The sequence below is a fragment of the Ornithorhynchus anatinus genome, chromosome 1 (genome assembly GCF_004115215.2).
Source record: "Ornithorhynchus anatinus isolate Pmale09 chromosome 1, mOrnAna1.pri.v4, whole genome shotgun sequence".
NCBI lineage: Eukaryota > Metazoa > Chordata > Mammalia > Monotremata > Ornithorhynchidae > Ornithorhynchus > Ornithorhynchus anatinus.
Genome location: NC_041728.1, coordinates 15,096,827 through 15,110,487, shown reverse-complemented (window position 1 = coordinate 15,110,487; position 13,661 = coordinate 15,096,827). Strand labels below are relative to the sequence as shown.

Below are 13,661 nucleotides of genomic sequence, written 5' to 3'. Positions count from 1 at the left end.
TACATTCAATTTGTTAAAAGAAAAGAAATGAAAAAAGTTTGTTATCAAGGCTTGCAATAAAAAAGGAAGCATCAGAAACTTGGGCATAAAGGTTTAAGTTCTCAATATTAATCTCCTTTTTGTTTCTTGGTCAGCACATTCACCCTTTGGCTTGAAGGAGAGGGGAGAAGATGGATACTGAAGTTCTTACAGTATCTAGTTGTTTAACGCAGCAATAGCAGCGTGGCTCAGTGGAAAGAGCAAAGCTTGGGAGTCAGAGGCCATGGTTTCTAATCCCGCTCTGTCGCTTGTCAGCTGTGTGACTTTGGGCAAGTCACTTAACTTCTCTGTGCCTCAGTTACCTCATCTGTCAAATGGGGATAAAGACTGTGAGCCCCTCATAGGATAACCTGATCATCTTGTATCCCCTCCAGCACTTAGAATAGTGCTTTGCACATAGTAAGCGCTTAACAAATACCATTATTATTATTATTGTTAATTGATCTATGACAGTGGGTGTGTGACTGAAAAGGACAATAAATACCATTGATAGAAATCCTCTGGTGATAATTTTGCCCCAGCTAGCTGGGAGCTTGTACTGGAATGCTGCAGTTGCAGGTGATATCTCTTAACAGGACCATTTGGCAGTTCCTAGCGGATAAAGTGGAGAAAATATTCTATCTCTAGCTTGTGTAGCATGATGCAACAAGACATTCAGTTTCCAAAAAAAAAAGAATAAGAGAAATTCCTCGCCATTTCCCCACGATCATGAGATTGTTTCTATGTAGAACCTCTTACGACTCTAGAATGATAAGGTTGTTGGCAATGACCACAAAAGTGCTTTGCTCATAATATATAGGAAACAAAAGAAAGTCAAGAATTTTTACTTGACTTAAATAGTAATTTGGACTGCTTATGTGTTCTGTGTGTGACCTAGTGAAAAGAGCATGGATTCGGACTCAGGAGATGCAGATTTTAGTCCTAGCGCTGCCATTGGCCTCCTGAGTCACCTTGGGCAAGTCATTTCATCCCTTCCCTGGGCTTCAGTTTTTTCACCTGTAAAATGGGGATAAAATACCTGCTCAATCCTTTCTCTTGGATTGTGGGTCTAGATTGGGTCCAATCTGATAACATAGTACCTGCTTCAGCATTTAGCACACTGTTTAAGTGCCTTTGTGTTTTTAGACCAATATTCATAGATGCTACCGTATTCAGACTTTCTGGTATCCTTGCTGTATATATGTGTGTTGAGTTATAAACTTGCTATAATATGGGGACTCTGATTTTTCCAAGAAAATCTTTTAGAGTTTATAAACATTTCTCACCATAGCTTAATAGAGTTTCTGTCTGAGCTTTAAATTCAAATGCCAGGACTAGTGAAACATCAGAATATGAAAAAGCACTAAAAAAAAGGGAAAGGGTTTGGTTGCTGTCCTTCCATTGTGTTACTTATCCTTCAAAAGATTTTCATTCCAAATGAGCACCACACAGCAGATTGTTTCTAATGGGAATCTGTAGGAAAATAAAAGTGACTTGATGAGGAGGAAAGAAGGGAGAGGTGGGGGTGTGGGGGGGAAGGGGGTTGATTTGGGGTCATTAATAACTGGGCAATGGACGCAAAAGTTAGGGGAATTTCAGTGGAGAGCACAGTTTCTCATTGGTACCGAAACAAGACAAATTGCAAACTCATATTTCTAGAACATATTAGGGAATCAAGTAACTGAGAACAGAGTGACACTCCTTAGCAATCAACTGAAGTTGTCCATGCATTCTCATGTGCCACTGGGGTACATTTGGTACGATTGATAACTTTGAGAAACAGCACAAGAGTATAAAGACTCCTTGGAAGCAGTAGGAAAATGAACAGCTGAATGGAGAAAATTATACTACACATCGTCTTGTCCTATTACTGTTAATGCCAGCAGTCACAATCAGTCGTTTATTGTATAGGGCAATCTTGTTGATTAGAAACTAGATTCAAGTTCATCAAAATGGCATGGCATGAAATCTATCCTTTCAATCCCTACAGAAATAACTTGGGCATCTTTCTAGACATTTTTATTTGTAGCAATACAGTATGTCATAACTATAAGTATTGGCTTTGGAAATGTATATAATCCATTGTCAATCATTTTTGCCATTCATTTCTTGAAAGAAATGAAAGATAGATCAGCAAAATTAAAGTTCCAAATTCTGTGACGAGGAAAAGTAACTTTCCTTTTTCACCAACTTCCTAAATGGCAGACTTGAGATTGGCTCATCATGCTGAATCTCTATCGTATAATCAAGCTTCCTTGGTAAGGGTTCAGTTACAACATTCTTGCTTTAAAAGATAAGGAAATTGAGTCACAAAGGGGATAGCAATGTGTCCGTCATCAAAGAGCATGTGAGTGACAGGGTGGATTTAGAATGAAGGCCCCCTCAGTTTACTGTATAGAGATTGTCTATGAAGGACAAACTATCTTGTCCAGGGAATTAGGTCCTGTTTCCCCAAGGAAGACATAGGCAAATGAGTTTTTCTTACCTTTTTTAATGGTATTTGTTAAACACTTACTACATGTCAAGCACTGTTTTAAGTCCTAGGGTAGATACAAGTTTATAGGACTGGACTCAGTCCCTGTCCCACAGGGGGCTCGTAGTTCAAGCTAATATCAGAACTATGGGAAAAATAAATGAAACCTGATTGCTTGCTTTTGGGGCTAATGATTTTAGGAGTCTGCCAGCTATTTTGGCACTGTATAAAGCAGTATTCTTCAATCACCAACTCTCTTCCTAATGCAGACATCTTGAATTGATCTGGTGCTATTGCACTCTTAGTACTTGCCCACGATTATGTCATTTCTAGTCCCATACTTCCTGTGAGTTAGGGAATGATCAATCATTATTTTGTTTCTTCTATAGATAGAAAAACTGAAGTATAAAGAAGTTAGATGACTTATCCAGTTCACACAATGTTCACAGAGTGAACAGTTCAATCAATTCACATTCACTCAGGTCACAGCCCACACAGGACTGTTTCTATCACTCCCAGGGCATAGCTCTCCTAATTTTCTTTGTCCTTTATTGGCTGTAAGTTATTCATTCATTTAATCATATTTATTAAGCACTTACTGTGTACACAGGCACTGTAATAAGCCTTTGAGAAAATACAATAGAGAAGCAGCGTGGCTCAGTGGAAAGAGCATGGGCTTGGGAGTCAGAGGTCATGAGTTCAAATCCTGGCTCTGCCACACCTGTCAGCTGTGTGACTGTGGGCAAGTCACTTAACTTCTCTGTGCCTCAGTTACCTCACCTGTAAAATGGGGATTAACTGTGAGCCTCATGTGGGACAACCTGATTACCCTGTATCTACCCCAGCGCTTAGAACAGTGCTCGGCACATAATAAGCGCTTAACAAATACCAACATTATTAATAAACAGTGACATTCCCTACCCACATCAAGCTCACAGTCTGGACGAGGGGTGACAGGCATCTATACAACCAAATAAAATTACACATATATACATTTGTGCTTTGGGACTGCGGAGGCAGGGGAGAAGAACAAAGGGAGCAAGTCGGGTGATACAGAAGGGAGTGGGAGATGAGGAAAAATGAGGTTTAGTCTGGGAAGGCCTTTTGGAGGAGATGGGTCTTCAATAAGGCTTTGAAGGTGGGGAGAGTTATTTTCTGGATTTGAGGAGGGAGAGGATTCCAGGCCAGTGGCAGAATGTGAGCCAGGGGTTGGTGGCGAGACTGGCCAGATGGAGACACAGTGAGAAGCTTAGCACTAGAGGAGCAACGTATGCGGGCTGGGTTGTAGAAGAGGAGAAGCGAGGTGAGGTAGGAGGGGTTAAGGTGAGGGAGTGCTTTAAATCCAATGGTGAGGATTTTTATTTGATAGGGAAGTGGATAGGCAACCACTGGAGATTTTTGAGGACTTGGAGTGACACATCCTGAACTTTTTCAGAAAGAAGTATAGACTGGAGTGGGGAGAGATGGGAGCTTGGGAAATCAGCAAGGAGGATGATGCAGTAATCTAGGGCGGGTAGGATGAGTGATTGTATTAACTTGGTAGTGGTTTGGATGGAGAGGAAAAGGTGGATTTTAGCAATGTTGTGAAAATGGGAGCTACAGGATTTGATGATGGATTGAATATGTGGTTAAATGAGAGAGAGGAATCAAGGATAACACCAAGGTTACGGGCTTATGAGACATTAAGGACTATGGTACTGTCTACAGTGATGGAAAAATCAGAGAGAGAACAGGGTTAAGCAGTGGAAACAGCTGAGAGAGTTTATAGCATCAAGAAAAATGGTACCAGTCTATAAGCAAACATTTGTAGATGTGAAAATATACTGAATTGCATAAACTGTCCAGGTAGCATTTTAGAGAAACTCCTGCTAAGCATTTCAGTTTCAGTCATCTTGAAGCCTAGAGAGATGTTCTATAGCTTCAAGTTCCAAAGAAATAAGGTAACCATTATCTCCTGATTTTCCTACCCACTAAGATAGGAAATGACATAAGGTAAAGTTACTCTGGTCAGAACAAGAGCTCTCAGACCCTTGAAAGTTTTTCATTCTCTTGTGTTTTTTTTCACAATCTATTTGACCCTTTTATCAAACGTGAAATGATTCTATGCCTTTATGGAAATGCTGAAATCTCCTGTACCAATTCTGGAATCTACCTGTCTGGCTCACTCGAAATGTACATCGGATGGTCTCTGATAGCTTAGATACCCACTCCTGCATAGAGGCTCTGACAGTAAGAACGGGAGGTTCAGACACCACAGATGGAAATTTAAATGTGGTGTGCCAGCTAAGGTAACTGTGTTCCAATCTGTGAATTGCTCTTGTGAAAAGATCCCTTGGCATTTTCTTAGCAAGAGCAGGGTGCTACCCCAGTGTTTTGGCTGGGTTTCACTTTCCAGTCTCTGTGCTCTGACCTACCTCAATTTCTCTCTACATTTCTCTCCTAATTATTTAAAGGCTGTTCAGAGGCACTTTCATTTCTGCTCAGGAAGGCTGACAATTCAGGAGTGGTGGAAGTGGTTTATTTTCACATACATGCTAACAATGGGTAGAACACATATGACTCAAATAGATTGTGAGGTTGAGCTTTACATCTCATTTTCATTGGAACCTTTTCACATCTCATCTAGAGGCAGGACAAGTTCAGAACCTGGACAAGATGAACTAAATTTCAACCTCTGTATAATAGGGAGGCTCTGTTAGGTGGGAAGTTAAATGCTATACCTTTATAACTAAAAGGTCATTAGTTTGCTTTTTCAGATTTCTTTGATGATCTCATTAAAATTCAAATGCATGTTTGACTGTTATTAAGGTACCAGACAATGAAAGATATTCTAGCTGCAGAGATCTCATTCATTTCAGAACCTATAAGTGTATGGACTGGTAAGCCAGGGCTAAACATCAAGAGCAGAGGAGTGCAGTAACAATGTAATACCAATGCTACCCTAGGGTTTAAAGTAGTACCCATGGCTGGGTAGAAATATGGCACAGAGGAAGATATTCAGCCACGAGGGAAAAGTGGGTTCATTATTCTGCAATATGGGCTTCCTTCACAAGTTAAATTAGCTGAGTTCTTGCAGGACCTCAGGGCTGGAACTTTTGTAGGTGGGCCTGGGAAGGAGGGGTGTGAATAATGCCTCTGGCTAGCAAGTGGGAATCTGGATCCAGTTCCTTTCACTTTACCCCATTATCTCTTTTCTAACAGCAATAGCATCTGTTCATTTAAGTATCTTAAATAGAAATTGCCCACTGGAGATCCTTCCAATTTAGCTATGGCTTGTTACAGTTCATGTGGAAGCATGTTTGAATGATCAGCAAATACCTCATTTAATGAAAGTGTATCATTTAATGAAAGTTTATCATTCATGGTACGCTTGTTTTACTTACTTTACCATGTGAAAGACATCAGAGAGCTTGGACTTGGAGGGTTATTGGCCCAGAGGGTGATCACCACTTGCATTCACTGTCAAATTTCAAGATAGTGGGAGTCAGATCAGATCAGATCAGATCAGTCGGTCAGATCACACCTTTGCATTCCCCAGTTACCTAAAGCCTCCCTGCAAAATAAATCTGGAGTATTCCTTCAACTTCCTCTCTTGTCCCTAAGCATCTGAGCGATTCTAATCAATGGTATTTATTGGTATTTATTGAGCACTTATTATGTTCAAACCACTGTACTAAGCACCTGGGAGCGTACAATACAACAGAAGTATCAGATATATTCCCTGCCCACAAAGAGATTACAGTCTAGAGAGGTAAACAGACATTAATATAAATAAACAATTCCTCCCAGATGGAATACCCATTCCTAAGCAGCATGGCCTAATGGATACAGCACAGACCTGAGAGTCAGAATGACCTGGGTTCTGATCCCGGCTCTGCCATTTGTCTCTGTGTGACCTTGGGCAAATCACTTCACTTCTCTGGGCTTCAGCTGCCTGATCTGCAAAATGGAGATTAAGACTATGAGTCCAGTGCTTAGAACAGTACTCAGTGCATAGAACTGTGCTTGGCACATAGTAAGCACTTAACAAATGCCATCATCATCATCATGATCATGTGGGACAGGGACTGTGTCCAACCTCATTACTTGTGTTTACCCCAGCACTTGCAACAGTGTCTGGTACACATTAAGCACTCAACAAATGCCATTATCATTATTATTATTACTACAACTCAACTCTTCCCAAAAGTCTTTCCCAACTACCTCCTTCTTAAACCTGGTCATGCCTTGATCCACAGATTCCTCAGCCCTCAAAGTTATCTTTCTATACCTCTTATTAGATTTGTCTTTTTTTAAAAAAAATTTATGTTTATTAACAGTAGCATTGATTGAGTACCTAGTGGGATAACCTGGCTACACAGCTGCGTTTAATGCCTGGGAACACAAAGAAGAAGCAAGAATAAAATAATAATAATTGTGGTACTTGTTAAGCACTTACTATGTGCAAGCATTGAATTAAGTACAGGGGTAGATACAATAAAAGCAGATTTGACACAGGCCCTGTCCCACTTCAAATAAACAGAACCTGTCCAGATTGAAGTGCCAATTCTTTCAATTAATCAATATCAATCGATCAGTGATATTCATTGAGCATTTACCTTGCTCAGAGGCCTCTACTAAGCTCTTGGGAGAATTCAGTACAACTGAGTTGGTAGTCATGATCTCTGCCTACAAGAGGTTTACAGTCTAGAAGACACATGTGTGATATGAATATAATAATTGCAGCATTTGTTAAGGGTCTACTTTGTGCCAAGAACTGTACTAAGCACCAGGGTAGATTCAAGATGTTCAGGTCAGACAGTCCCTTTACCACAGGGTCTCATAACCTAAGTGGGAGAAAGAAAAGGTATTTAGGGTCCATTTTATAGATGAGGCAACTGAAGCACAGTGAAGTTAAATAACATATGCAAGGTCACACAGGAAGTAAGAAGCAGAGTAAGGATTAAAACCCAGGTCCTCTGATTACCAGGCCCATGCTCTAAGACAACCATAGTTCCCAGAGGCATAAGGTATGGCAGGGGGTGGGAATCATAGGCTCTGAGACTAGGGGGATGGTTAAAAAAAAGGAAAGGAGGAAGAGAAGCAGAGAAGGAGAGGGAGAGAGAGAGAGACAGAGAAGCATCTAAAGAGATAAACTGTAATCCTTTTGTAAAAACTAAGCTGACAAGTTACCAGACTCAGGGATTTTGGTTGGCTTCAATTCCTGTGGAATTTTCATTTTCCAAGGCTGAGAGGCATGATAAAGTGTTCCTCAAACCAATAACACACTTTGGAAAACATAAAAGAAGCATTGTTTCAGGACCAGAAACAAAGAGCTGGAGCTGGAGCTGGAGCTGAAGCAATGCAAGGTAGAGATGTAGGGAAAAAAAAATGCATTTAAAACCAGTACACTCGAGCACTGCAGTTTTCTCCTTATTAATGAACTGGAACTCTTAAGGAAAAGCTGGGGAGAGGGCGGGGGGAATGCAAGAAGGTCTAACTCAGACATTTCCAGAATGTTATAAAAGAGAGAGAGAGAGAGAGAGCTATTATTCAACCACTGAGGTGAAATCAGAAATCCTTAAAGTGCATTTTTTAGCTACTGCTTCTGACCTCCCACAGACCAATTAGAGCTAAATAATTGTTGTTGGTATGACAACCTCAGGGAGAAACAAAAGATTTCACTTTCTCCTAGTGAAGCCACAAAGTTGTTCTCTGGAATAGGAAATGAAGCAGGGATGGCTAGAAGCTGCCACAGTCCATAAGAGCCTACTGCATAATGATTTTTTTTAATGATTTTATACTAAAAGGTGGCTCAGAGATGGGCGTGTAAATGTCTGATAGTAAAACCACACGTATGGTGCTTAAAGCCCAACGGATTCTACAGAAGGTTAAAAAGCTCACTAGTGATCAGTGTAAAAGCAACTTTCACTGCTCGTATGCAAAGGGGAATTATGAATACCTTGTGGTGCTTTAAGAAGAAGGCATTACTTTTAATGAGAACATTAAGAATAATCATATCAGTAGTTTCACAGAGCCTTTCTCTAAGGAACTCAATGCTCTGTGCTGGTATTATCTGCTTAATCTCGGAACATGTCTTTCGAAAATGGCAGAAGACTGATGATTATCCTCCTGAATATCAGAAGAAATTGAAATAATGAAGAGTTCCAGATTTGCAGAATCGGTAGTAGTCATGATAGGGTTAAAGCCCAGCTCTCCTGATCTGCCTGTTTAGTACATTATGATCTTGATCTATAGTTACCAAATGTAATAATGATCAATCAATCAATCATATTTCTTATGTGCTTATTGTGTGCAGAGCAGTGTACTAAGCACTTGGGAGAGTGCAATATAACAGAGTTGGTAGACACATTCCCAGCCAAAAGGAGCTTTTTAAAATCCTAATATACAACTTTAGCAAATAATATAGAGAAGCAGCACGGCTCAGTGGAAAGAGTCCAGGCTTGGTAGTCAGAGGTCATGGGTTCGAATCCCAGCTCCGCCACTTATTAGCTGTGTGACTTTGGGCAAGCTGTGTGACTCTGTGCCTCAGTTACCTCATTTGCAAAATGGGGATTAAGACTATGAGCCCCACATGGGACAACCTGATTAGCTTGTATACCTCCCAGGGCTTAGAACAGCTTTAACAAATACCATCATTATTATTAATATTGCATCAGACAAATACAATCGGGAACTGCTCTCAGAGTTATATGTTTCATGGAATATGTACTAGCTGACACCAGTAGTTATTAGTTATTCCCTATTAAAAGGAAGAAAAAATCTGTTCCTTATTACATTTTATAAATGAAGCAGGAAGGGGAGTATTGAAAGACCCACCCCAATTCTACTACTAATAATAATTGTTGCACTTTTTAAGCACTCAATATGTGCCAAACATTGTACTAAGCGATGGGGTAGAAACAAGATAATCAGGTCTGACATGGGCTCACTTTCTAAGTCAGAGGGAGCATAGGTATTGAATCCCCATTTTGCAGACAAAGGAATGAGGCACAGGGAAGTTAAGTGACTTGCCCTGGTTTCTCGACTGTAAGCCTAGTGTTTCTAGACTTCCAGGCTGAGCAGGGATTGTTTCTCTTTATTGCTGAATTATACTTTCCAAGAGCTTAGTTCAATGCTCTGCACACAGTAAGCACTCAATAAATATGATTGACTTGAATGAAAAGTTCACACAGGAGAAAAGTGTCGGAGCCAGAATTAGAAGCCAGGTCCTTCTGACTCCCAGGCCTCTGCTCTATCCACTGGGCAACATTGCTTCACAGGCTTTGTGATTGTGTACACTTTGTTCAAATCCCCTCTCAATTTTGCCTTTACAGACTGGAGTCCAAATATTTTTACTATCAACTTCATTATTGAACATCTACTGAATTCAGAGCCCTGTACTAGATGCTTGGCAGCCTAAATAAAGCAATGTCTACCCTCACTGTCCTTCTCTATAGTTTTTCTAGCTGTTTCCTCTTCTAGAAAACCTTCCCTGATTAAGCCCTCTTTCCCCAACTCCCTCTCCCTTCTACATCACCTATGCACTTGGATCTGAACCCTTTGGACACAATAATAATAATAATGATGGTATTTCTTAAGTGCTTACTATGTGCAAAGCACTGTTCTAAGTGCTGGGAGGGATAGAAGGTGATCAGGTTGGCCCACGTGGGGCTCACAGTCTTAATCCTCATTTTACAGATGAGAGAACTGAGTCACAGAGAAGTTAAGTGAGTTGCCCATAGTCTCACAGCTGACAAGTGGTGGACAGGGATTAGAACTCATGACCTCTGACTTCCAAGCCTGTGCTCTTTCCACTGAGTCACGCTGCTTCTCTAAGGATTCACTTAGGATTCACCCAACCTCTGCCTTATGGCACTTAAGTACATATCTGTAATCTATTTATATTAATGTCTGTCTCCCCCTCTGGACTGTAAACTCACTGCAGGCATGGAACAAGCCTACCAACCTCTCCCAAGTACTTAGTACAGTACTCTGCACATAGTACTCAATAAGTACCACTGATTGATTGCTTGACTGATTCCCAGATAATGCTAATTTAGAATGTACCAAGTTATACTCTTTATAATCTCTCTTCCTGCATCTCTAGAACTTCCTCTTTGGGCACGCCATGGGAGATACAATATCAAGTAATTAACAATCTATATTGAGGGATCCAAAATATTAATCATGCTTAGGTGGAAATATGAAGTGGCTGTCAGATGTAAATATTATAATCTAGTCATTTTAGTATCTGAATTCTTTATTATGAAGACACCAAATTCGCAAAGACTCAAGTCAGAGCAGTAGGCTAGACCTGTCCTCTAGGCAAGCCATTGTCCTAACCCAATATAAAATTGATGGTATTTATTAAGAACTTACTCTGTGTTCTGTATTAAGTGCTGTACAAAGTGCTATAGAAGGTACACAATAATCAGATCTGGTGCAGCCCCTGTCCTAGACAGCACTCATGTCTAAGAAGATAGGAGAAGGGTATTTAATCAGTATGATCACTACAGTCTTACATTTGGGAACAAAATATCATTGAGTAGAGAAAGGATGAATAAGACTTTAAGAAAAATGCCTTTAATGAAAATAGTAGATGGCATTAAGATAGTTGATAATTTATAAAGAAAGAAAAGACTTCCTCTTTAAACAAATTTTAAGCTCCCTCGTGGGCAGGGATCATCCTTACCACCTCTATCGTCCTTTCCCCTGTCCTGAGTACCGTGCTCTGTACATAAACTTCTCACTCTAGGCTTCAAGACTCTCCATCACCTTGCCCCCTCTACCTCTCCTCCTTTCTCTCTTTCTACTGCCCACCCTGTAGACTCCGCTCCTCTGCCGCCCAACTCCTCACCGTCCCCCATTCTCGCCTATCCTGCCGTCAACCCCTGGCCCATGTCCTCCTGCTGTCCTGGAATGCCCTCCCTCCTCACCTCTGCCAAACTAACTCTCTTCCCCTCTTCAAAGCCCTACTGAGAGCTCACCTCCTCCAAGATGCCTTCCCAGACTGAGCTTCCCCTTTTCCCTCTGCTCCCTCTGCTGCCTCTCTGCCCCCCCCCACTTCACCTCCCCTCAGCTAAGCCCCCTTTCCCCACCTTTCCCTCTGTTCCTCCCCCTCCTTTCCCCTCCCCTCAGCACTGTGCTCATCTGCTCATTTGTATACATCTTTATTACCCTATTTATTTTGTTAATAAGATGTACATCCCCTTGATTCTATTTATTGCTATTGTTTTTGTCTGTCTGTCTCCCCCAGTTAGACTGTAAGCCCGTCAATGGGCAGGGATTGTCTCTATCTGTTGCCAAATTGTACATTCCAAGTGCTTAGTACAGTGCTCTGCACATAGTAAGTGCTCAATAAATACTACTGAATGAATGAATAATCACTGCTTAATAAATAGCATTGATTAATCAACTATTTACTCCCACGATTCATGTTCATGATATCTCCTTAAGGTGTTAAAGGATAAAATTCACCATGATTACAAAATGACACGTTGAAATCAAATGCAGGACTGAAATAGTCTACAAGGCAAAAGATGTGAATTATCTGGACCCTCTGTGTCGAGACTGCCTTCGAGAAGCAGCGTGGCTCAGTGGAAAGAGCATGGGCTTTGCAGTCAGGGCTCATGAGTTCGAATCCCAGCTCTGCCACTTGTCGGCTGTGTGACTGTGGGCAAGTCACTTAACTTCTCTGTGCCTCAGTTCCCTCATCTGTAAAATGGGGATTAAGACTGTGAGCCCCACGTGGGTCAACCTGATTCCCCTATGTCTACCCCAGCGCTTAGAACAGTGCTCGGCACATAGTAAGCGCTTAACAAATACCAACATTATTATTATTATCATGATTCTTGGCTGGAGGTCTCTTTCTTCTGGATGAGGTATCTCTCTGCTCAATCCAACTCTGCTTCCAAATGTGAGTTTGATCTTAGCTGTGACTCCATCCCTCATTTCACTGCATCAAAAAGAATCGTAAACCAGATCAAGACACATAAATACCTAGCCAGGAATGGAATTTCTGTAATGGGCTGGTTCAATTGGCTGCCATCTCTTTTATTTGCCCCCACCTGTCTGTTGGGTTTTTGGTCCGATGAATACAATCACTGAGGAACATAAGTAGGGTCTCGCACGGCTCAGGTTTGAGCCAAATTCTACAAGGAATGTTCGTGTGGCCCATTACAAAACTGTCCATTTAGCAAATGATATACAGCCTCAGCACCGACAGCCCTCCCATAGTGCGTCTCAGCCCCCGAGTCCTGCTTCTTATGTAGTTTTGGGGAAATTTTGAGCAAGCCATTATAGTTCAGAATATCAGAGGTGCGGCCTGTGGTTCCAACCTACTCTGCTTTATATGTGGCTGCATCTAAAAGGTCAAAGAAAATGCTGGGCATTATCAGGAAAAGAATCGAAAACAAAACAAAGGATTTGGTTTCTGTGCTCTGTAAAAGTGTGGTTCATTTACACTTGGAGTACCTGATGCAGTTCTGATTGCCACATCTAAGGAAGGATGAAATAACTGGAGAAGGAGCAGAGGAGGGCAAATGGAGAGGATGAAAGAGCTTCAGGGTGAGGATAATAAGAAAAGATGAGCATGTCAAGGACACCAAAAGGCTGAGAGGAGCACGAGTGAAAATTACAAACTGATAAAGGGGATATTCAAGACAAGCATAACTTTGTTGATTCATTAAATCTCATAACTCCAAAATGACCATTTCTAATACTTATGAACTTGCTTACACCCACTTTAGAACTCATATAAATACATGCACTCAATTATTCATTTTGACCATTCAAGTTGTATTTTATGTTTATCTCCTCCATCAGAGTGCAAACTCTTTTATTCTGTGCATCCCAAGCATTTAATACAATGCGCCATATCAAGAGTACACTTATTAAATGCTACTGTTACAATTCTACTGCTACTGCTCCTACAATTCAAGTGTTTTCATTCATTCATTCAATCATATTGATTGAGAGCTTGTGTGCAGACACTGTACCAACCACTTAGGAAAGTACAAAACAGCAATAAAGAGAGAATCTCTGCCCACAATGAGCTTAGAGTCTAGAGGGAGGGAGCCAAACATCAATACAAGTAAACAGACATCAATATAAATAAATAAAATTACATAAATACATATAATATAATAAATATGAAAATGCTGAAGGCACATCTCCTCCAAGAGGCCTT

At 40.9% G+C, this 13,661-nt stretch overlaps 1 long non-coding RNA gene across 1 annotated transcript; it reads right to left on the bottom strand.

The window, feature by feature from the left end:
- Positions 1 to 542: 542 nt before the first annotated feature.
- On the bottom strand, positions 543 to 5,953 carry LOC114814515. The gene is made up of 3 exons (XR_003762305.2): positions 5,875 to 5,953; positions 1,305 to 1,491; positions 543 to 630 (listed from the first exon to the last, which is right to left on the bottom strand). It is a non-coding gene; the product is annotated as an uncharacterized LOC114814515 (long non-coding RNA).
- Positions 5,954 to 13,661: the final 7,708 nt, after the last annotated feature.